The following is a 10008-nucleotide window of genomic DNA, read 5'->3' on the forward strand; positions in this document are numbered from 1 at the left end:
CGAAGTATATAAAAATATAGAAGTTTCTAACCTTCAAAAGAAATTGACGAAAACGAGGACTTACGTGAAATTGATGGTAATCTAGGTAAAAATGGAAAGCAAAAGTTTAATGGAGCCCTGTAAAATTTTGGGGTGTCGACAAAGAGTGGAAAGGAAGGGAAAACCTTCCCCAAAACAGTACAACTGTACTCTGGGAAATAGAAGAGAGAAGACGAGAGGAAAGATAAAAGTGTAAAGAAAGAGATTTGAGTGGTATGGCACCCAGGAGTGCAGAGAGACACCCCCTGTGCCTTATAGCAGCCACCCACTGACATGGGAGGGGTAAAAGGCGTAGCTCCAGCCGCCCCATATCGGCCGGTGCCAAAAAAACAAAAATCAAAACGGGTGTTAAGCATTTGTATGGCCCTTTAAAATACGCCCCACACACCGGCAAGTAAAAGTAGCATGCTACACCACCCCCTCCATGAAAGAAAAATCCACCCTTACTTGATTTTGCGATAAGGGTGAGAGAAGACTAAGAAGTCGGGAGACTAGATTAGCGGCATTAAAATGAAATCACAGCGGTACTTCACGCATACCAAACGTCCTCCTAGTAGGAGACTAAATCGGGAGGTCATAGTTTTGGAAAAAAAATCACAATCGAGAAGTGGTCATAGTAGAGTATGGTGCAACAGGTCGACACAAGTAGCCAAAAAAATAAACAGTTTACGAAAGGGTAGGAGAGTTCGTTATCCAACGGAAACGTCAGAGTTGGAGACAAAATATGGCTTCAGGTCCTTTACACGATAACGACCTACCGGAGAACCATTGGGGTTAGCGAGTTCATAGATAATGGGCGACCTCTTCTTAACGACTACACTCAAGACAAAACGAGGTGCCAGGTTGGCTGAAAAATACTGAGCTGCGTCCGATAAGACTTTATTTCTGCGGCACACTTTATGACCTACTACAAAAGAAACGTCGCGTTTACGCAAATATGACTTATGCAAGCGTTGCTTGACCTCAACAAATATATCTTTAAGTTTTGTCGTCAGCATAACACTCACGGTCACCAGGAAACAGAGCGATATCAGAGGTACTGGAGACTTCACCGTAATATTTGCCATTAATCGGAACGTGTCTGATGAAATTCAGAAACGCTGGCGAAAAACCTGTTACTTCGTGACGCGAAGTATTTATGACTTGTTGTATTTTTGACAACTCCTTATCCCACTCTCTGTGTTTTTTTTTATATAACTTCTAACGGCGTTTCCAACAGTAAGGTTAGTACGTTCGGTAGGGTTACATTGAGGATGGTACCTTGCGTTAAATCATATCTTTTGGACTTGATACTCCTCGACTAATGACTTAAAAACTCTACCGGCAAATTGGGTACCATTATCGCAAATAATGAACTGGGGTACGCCAAAAATAAGGAACACTTGTTCAACAAGCTTTACGATGTGTGCTGCTTTCGGATGTTTGAGGGGAAAAAGAAGTACATATTTAGTAAACCAATCGGTAACAACAAGAAGATTGGTGTTGCCTTGCATAGAACGCGGTAACGGACCTAAAATATCCATCGAGATAATTTGGAAAGGAAACTTGACGATCTTTTCTGAACCCATAAGACCGATACGAGTTACCCGGGATTTTTTGTGCGGCACATGCATTTCAAGACCGTACATAACGAAAAATGTCGTATTTCATACGCGACCAATAATAAATTTTCTGGACTCGAGACAAGGTTTTGAACATACCAAAATGAGATGAAAGTGGTACATCGTGATTCAGACGTATTACATCTATTCTTTGGGATTTCGGAACTACTAATTCCACTCACGAGAGTTGGACAACAAGGGTGAATGTGAAGGTACATATTTGTACAAGATATCGTTTTCTACTTTCCATTGTGGATATTTTTCTGGATTTTTATCTACCTTAGACACCATGTAGAGATATCAATGGTCGTCGTTCGATGGTGAAACGTCAATTATTGAGATCTCGGGTGGAAGTGAGCGAGATAATGCATCCGGAACTAGGTGGTTTTTGCCCTTTTGGTGAATGAGTTCAAAAGTATTTTGCTGTAGCTTAACAGACCACCTGGCTAATCTACCGGCGGGATCTTTAAGTCGATTAAGCCATAGCAGAGACGCATGATCGGTAACGACCTTAAATTTTGTACCCTCGATGTAGGCTCAAAATTTATCAACACAAAACAGAACAGTTAGACATTCGCGCTCCGTTACTGTATAATTTTGTTCGGTACGCGATAATGTACGACTAGCAAAAGCGATGACTCTTTCTTCACCGTTCTGTATTTGAGTTAATACACCCCCGACACCAGTATTGGATGCATCACACTCTATCAAGAATTCTAACGAAAAGGCAGGGTTAGTTAGGATAGGAGCACTAACCAGAGCCTGTTTAATTTTCATAAAAGCCTGTTCGGCATTAGGAGTCCAACAGATGGAAGATTTTTTCCTCTTATTGTTCTTTAAAAGGTCGGTAATGGGAGATATTAATGTAGAAAAGTGTCTTATAAAGCGACGGTACCATGAACATAAGCCTATGAATCTTTTGATTTCGGTAGTATTTGTTGGTTGGGGAAAATTTACAATGGAAGCAATTTTATCGGGATCAGTCTTTAAACCTTTCGCGTCAACTACGTATCCAAAATAATCATGCCCTTTTGACCAATAACGGAAATGGAAGCCCCTGTATCTAATAAAGCGGTTAAGTTGCGCGAACGTACTTTAATTGTTACGTAGGGACGCGGATCTTCATTTATGAATACGAAAGAAGACGCTATTTCTGGTTTTGTACTGCGACCCTGCTTGAAAAATTCTTTAACGGTATTTAGCCATATGGTCCAAGTAGTGTGTTGCGTTAATTTAATTGATTCGGCCTCAAAATGAGACGTACCTTGGCCGTTACTGCACGCCTCGTCTACACGTTTCCCGAACAGGAAGGACACGCCTTTATTGTTGTGCCTGGGCGGGCACACCGAAAACAAAACTTTTTATCTCTTCTTAGAGAGCAGTTTGAAAACGTATGGTTTGGTTGGTTGCAATTCCAGCACAAGAGAGTTTTTAAAATTGATGGAGAAGACGAAATATCAGATTGTGCAAGTAATAGAGGTTTTTTAGCAACTTGCGCCGGTGTACGAGCTTTATTTGCTATACGGGAATTGAGACTTTAGCGGGCGGGAGATGCTGACAAGTCCTTATCAACATACATAAGTTCTGACTCAATCACACTAGGAGTTTTAGGAACTCCCGATTTAAACCTATTTCTCATTGCGTTCATTTCCTCGATTTTTTTGCACTGTACTGACAGTTCCTGGACCGTTTTAACGTCCACCAAAGACAAATGCATAAGATGGTGCACCAGAAGATTTTTCCTAATGACCTTAACTTTCGTGGTTTCTACTGGGGTCGTGTTAGTCTACTGAAAAGTGTTTCCATGACGGCGACAAAAATGGTTATCGTTTCCGACTTGCTTTGAACACGAACTTTCATTTCGTCCCACAAAATGTCGTCGTAATCGGGAGGAAGGAATTCTTGCTTCAGGGCCGTTATCAGAGCATCCCAATCTGAGACACGCGAGCGTACAGAACGTAACAACAACAGAGCTTTATCTTCAAAAAGTCTGGCTGACGCATAAAGATCGACATTAGAAGCATGGCGAGCTTTGGCAAGCTCTTCTACGGGCTCAAGAAATTGATACTCATACTGGAAGATTCACCGCTGAAAGTGACTCCCCATTTATAAATAGGAATCGATTTTGGTTCTGAAACTGGCGGCGGAAGAACTAAGGAATGTATCGCAGTAGGGGTAATTGGAGGGCTTTGAGAAGACTCGTCCACAACGCGTCCAAATAATTCAGCTTTTAAACATAGAAAAGAGGCATAAGTCTCGTTCCTAAAATCGGTCGCCACCTCGGCTTCCTCATCCGGAATTTTAAATCGAAGAATACGAAACGTGATATGCGTGATACGCGTTTTTAGTCTCTTAAACAAAGAATCCGAAGTTGTACCTTCGAAGTCAGAAAGTAACTCCTTAATACTGACTATTGTGCTAGTTATAGCTTCAGGTTCGGAAGTATGAGAATACTTAGGGTCGTTCAAAGTCAAGAAATAATCGGCCGGACGAAGATAGTCTTTATCTATAGATCTCTGAAGAATTTTACGGTTTCCTTCAGCCGGCTTTTTCGTAACTACTCCCCTTATTCGCAATTCGTAATCTAACTCCTCCGCTAATAAATGCATCGCCTTGAAAGTCGTGTCCATATTGATAATTCTAACTCCACACGTCAAGATAACTTAGACCTGGTCTAACCTGACCCCAAATGCAACAGTGTTTAGATCGGGCCCCACGTTGTCGGGATCCAAATTATTGTAACATTGGCAGCTCAGTTAGGTGTTGGTGAACAAGGCGATAGGTCCATATGTATATATCTCTAATAGTTGGGTGCCAAGTAACTTCCCTGTGCCGTGTCACGCCGACTTAAGTTACTGAAAGTCTGATGGTCTTTTGTTCTTTTGACACTCTGTGCACTGGGAAAGGGTCAAATTAAATTCGGTCAGATTTGGTTAACAAAGTTTAATGAAAATTAAAAGTTATTGAAAATTCAAAGTAATTATAAAAAGATCAGACAAGAATGAAAGAATTATAATAAAGTCCGATACCTTAAACTAATTGAACTAAGATATTCTATTTTTTCTTTATCAATTAAATTAACCTTGTAAGTTAGATGAATACTATACAAAATAAAGTTAAATTCTATGTGAAATTTATAAAGTTGAAAGCATATAAAAATAATTCTTATCAATGCTGGTAGTAAGCGATAGCGATAAGCCTAAGATATTGAAGTGATAAAAAACTTAACATGGAAAATTACAATATGGAGAAATAATATGGAATAAGATAGAATTATAATATAACGAATCTACAAAATAGCGCTAACACGTGCCGTTATAACATGACGGTCCCTAAGGATGTTACTAAATATTATTTTGATCACTCAGTACTGATTGGCGTTTTAAGACGTAAGAAGGTTATCTAACTACTAATTATTGTACGCAAAGAGATAGGATTATAAGTTTCAATTAAAGCGAAAGTCGAATTTAACGATATTTCTAAGACGATAAGAACGATAAAGGACTTAGCTGGTTGTAGATCCAAGGACGTCTGCAGCTGGTGAACTAGCAACGATCTCACAGGCGAAGCAATTACGATCTGCCCCGGGAAGTTGATAGCAGTGATCTGTAGTTGTTCGGAAAGCGAAATTCACCGTCTTCCTGGTTTTAGATTTTGGAAAATCTCTCAATTCCAATATGGCGACGCAAAAAAAAGCAACTATAATTACACTGAGAAGGCCTCAAACGATAACCTCTGGAGTTAAGAGGTTCAACAACGATAATTGGTTGAGTTACACAGCCCTAAACGGTACGAAAACGATAGGTAACGGCAATCGGCAATAAAATTTCAGGACTACTCCTGATCCTCAGAACACAACTTCACTCGCCGGATCACCACGACCGAATCCTTTCAAAAATGGAAGACTTCCTCCATCCCCTCTTAAGGAAAACCTTTAATTCGCGTCGTACGCGTGTATTGAGATATTTGACATCACGATGGCGGATTGTTTACATCCGGAAGTCGTATCGATATTTTAGGTTCGCGTAGGCTTATTATTATCGTACTTGATGAGATGTTGTTAGTACAAGTCGCAAAAGAATTAGAGTGAAGAGAAGAAGCGTGAAGAGAAAGTGATAGTAAAGTAAGAATGGAAAGATAGAAGAAGGGTTGCACTGTTTGGGGTGTCGACAAAGAGTAGTGGAAAGGAAGGGAAGACCTTCCCCAAAACAGTACAACTGTACTCTGGGAAAGATAAAAGTGTAAAGAAAGAGATTTGAGTGGTATGGCACACAGGAGTGCAGAGCGACACCCCCTGTGGCTTATAGCAGCCACCCGCTGACATGGGAGGGGTAACAGGCGCAGCTCCAGCCGCCCCATATCGGCTGGCGCAAAAAAAAAATAAAAATCAAAACGGAAAGAAAATTACTGTTAAAACCTAAAAATCGTGAGAAAAACAAACATATGCAACCAGTTATACTTAATTTGACTACCTCAACACTACTATATATTCTTTTAGGCCCTTTACTCTTTTTAGTTGTCTTTTATGGTGTTCAAGACCGATGTTAAGCACCCAAGCATTTGTGTGGCCCTTTAAAATACACCCCACACACCGGCAAGTAAAAGTAGCATGCTACAATTTATAACTGGATAACACGAATATTTCAGTATAAAGATGATCCTGTGAAGAAGATTCACAGAATAAAGCAGCAGATGAAACTATTAATGATCTTGAATATATGAAAAGATTGGTGAAGAAAACTGAAAACCTAAAAAGGAACCTAAGAATATTGAATTGTTTACACTGAAGGTTTGTTAATATTAATATTGTCGGATAATCTTAATCTGACTGGTCTAGTTAGTAAGACAATAACGTTATTTCTAACTTGGTCGTATGGAAATTAGCCTCACTAGAGACTGAGATTAGGTAATATTACATATTTGAAAAAGAAATTTACTCAGATATGCATCTATGCCTTTGAATGAAAAATAATATAGTATTTATTACGTTTCCTAGGTGAAGAAAGTTTAGCACAAATATCAAAAAACCTCTAAGGTTAACGTTTTCTTTACTGAGATAATAAAACATGGCATCCTAGCAACAAGTCATTTTTTATCTTAGGAGCTAAAGTGTTACTTTTACTCCTAAGATAAAAAGTATTCAGGTATCAAAATTTAAATTTAGACTTTGGTTAGTACTTTCATCAAATTTTAATTGTTTATTATTTATTAACAGTAATATTAAACGTACAACTTTCACAGTTACTAAAATTAAATAAAGTACTGCTGGAACTACCAATACCATCTTCCGTAGAAGAGTTTTCAGAGCAACGCAACATGTCCTCACTAGCTGATGAAATAATTATGTTTTCAAAAGTAGTATTTTGCCCAGAAACATGATTAAAACTTAATTCTAAAGTTTTGAGTTCACACGATGAAGCTGCTCTTGGTATATCAGGTTGAAGTATTTTTTTTGCAATGATTTCTTTGCTTAAACAGGATTCTTCAATATACCCTTCAGCCACGGCACTTGACCTCCACCCTCCGTGGCGTTTAAGGCAGGTGAGGTCAGCTCCGGCGTCAACAAGAAGGGTTGCAGATGTCCGACGCAATGTGTGTCCCGTATAGTCTTTCCAGTTATTTAGCTTCAAAAATTTTGCAATTTCTTGTGGTACGGCACTAATTGTATGAATACCAACTACCATTCTATGACACTTCCCATTAACATATCTAAGAAACAATCGACTTTCCTCCAAACCTGCAGGACGTAAACTAACATATTTTCGAAACAGACTTAAATAATCTTCCCCCAACACTGTAAAAGAACGTGGCCTCTTCGTTTTTGTGTTAGGAATCGCTATAATCAAGGCCGGTTTCACATCTTTAATGTTATCCATTTTTACATTGACTAATTCGTCAGAACGGCATTCGCCTGCAATTCCCAATATTAAGACAACCTGTAAAAAATACGAATATTTACAAAAAATAGTATATTATTAGCCAAGGTTGCAGAGCCAAGCATTCTAGACCGAGCGCAAATTAGAACCCGAGACGCGCAGCGTCGAGGGCTCTGAAGCGCGAGGTCTAGAAGTGGCTTTGCAACCGTGGTTAATATACTATTTTTTTCACTAGTAGAAACCAATAAACTCAAAAAATAAAGGTTCAATTTTTTGACGCAACATGATTTTGTTTTGATTTCTAATCAAACTTAATCTAAATCTTCAACACAAAGAAAACCGTTTACACTTGTCGCTGAATTAATCATTTTATCTTCCACCGTCTACCAACTACCATGCGTATACCCAAGTAATGTTTGTAGCACACATTTGTTCATTTCTTAAGAAATAATCACATCAAATATTGCGTACATAACCTCAATTTTTCTTTTTGAACCGGTGGTCGCAGAAGTTGAATTTGCTACCTCTAAATGAGTCGACATTTGCATGCGTCATGGCTGCTAGTGAAAAAAGTCTGTTTTTGTTTAAAATTTCAAACCTTCATCAACAAATACAAATTATCTGGTGCTGTATGTAAGAAACGATCAACTTGCTCCTTTTTAAAGACAGGTGCCTTTTTTGGAGTATATCCCTCGTTTTGCCTCTTAAGAAACGCACGTAACTTGGAATATTTACTAATATTCACTCCGTTTTTAATATCCAATGTTGATCGCAACATTGAATACTGTGACCATAACGTAGACGGTTTCACTTTCTTTGCTAAGTTTGCGAAATACACCATAAGGATATCCTCCGAATATATTTGAACTGCTTTTTCTTTACACCATTCCACGAAACGTTGATATGCACTTTCATAAATTTCTCGGGATTTCTGGGGAAGAAGATTTAACGAAACTTCTTTGGCACACTCTAATATATCCTTTGGTACTTTATTACAATCCATTTTCACTTTAACTTGCAACTTAATTCGCAAATTTACAATACGGCGGATCATGTTTGAAAATTTTCCATGACTACATCGAAATAGGCTACTTTATTTTCCAACGAGTTTTTGGTTAATTTTAATTGTTCAAAAGCAAAAACGAAATAGTTTCGTGACTGCGGTTGGAGAAAAAAATAGTATATATTATTCGGTTCTAAAGTGTCTTTTTTTGTCTCGCAATGATTGCTTTCGCTCGGCTACGCTTCGCTCCGCCTCGCAAATGAAATCATTGCTTGTCAAAAAAAGATACACTTTAGAACCTAATAATATAATAAGTATACTATTTTCTCTAATAAATTCCACATTCTGTTTTTCACAAGAGTGTTTCATTTTAATCAAAGCTTCTTATTTCAGACGTCAACTAAATAATTTTGTAGTGAAAATAATTCGTTAGAAGTGAAAAAAAGTAAAATTATTACAATATATTTGCAACAATGTGTTTCCTAAAAAACCATCGAATCTAAAAAGCATAAATACAAGAAAAGTTTTTGCTAATTCCAATTTATTTACAGTTTAAATACATCTTAATTAATACAATTAACTATCCTAACTTAATTTATTAATCATCTTTTTTAAAATATTTTGACAATATTGATAAAACAGTTTATCTACCTCTGGCATAACTGTTAACAGGGATTGAATATGGACAGCCTTATCTTTGAACACCGTCTCAGATGGTTTTTCCCTAATCAGTTTTATTTTACCTACTAACGCTAAATCGTTTTTTTTTTTTTTGGTATTTTTTTTTTTTTTTGTGTTTACACGCCGAGATGAAGTCTTCTGCAGCAAATTGACGAGTGTATCTGTATCAGAAAACTTTTGCTTATACCTGATAATTTCACAATTTTTTGTGTAATGTAATAACTAATAAGTAATAACACAAATTTACTGTAGGTACTAAATACTTCGGAAATTTAGCTTGTACGCGACAGAATCAAAATCGAAAAAATCATTTTCAGTCATTTGTAAAATTTGCAAGTGCACATTTCGGTTGGGAAATGTTTTCGTTTGCTGCAGTAATGAAATGACAAAGGGCTATACTAATATGCTTGATATAATTTTCAATTTTACTATGAACTGCATCTACTTGCTGAATATTGCCATGCCCCGGTTCGGAAAATTTTTGAGTGATGCAATGAATTTGTTTATTTTGCTTTAAAAAATGATTGAGAGCTAGGCTTATGATTTGATTGTTATTTTGTGCGACACAAGCGTCAAAGCACAAAATAATTTCCTTAATTTCGGGATTATCTTTCGCGAAAGCTTCTAAAGTTTTAAAAACAGCACTTGATATGTGATTCCTCGATCTTCCGGACAGTGCTTCACGTCAAATTGCACAATATACAGTTTTATCATAACTACAATGCGCTGTCATGCCTGCAACTTTTTTTGTAACATTTTTTTTGTAAGTTGTTTTTTAGTAAACAAGACACATTTTGCAAATCGAAAC

This window comes from Zophobas morio, unplaced genomic scaffold, assembly GCF_036711695.1.
Source record: "Zophobas morio isolate AGI-343-1 ecotype UQ-CSIRO unplaced genomic scaffold, CSIRO_AGI_Zmor_V1 ptg000058l, whole genome shotgun sequence".
Lineage (NCBI taxonomy): Eukaryota > Metazoa > Arthropoda > Insecta > Coleoptera > Tenebrionidae > Zophobas > Zophobas morio.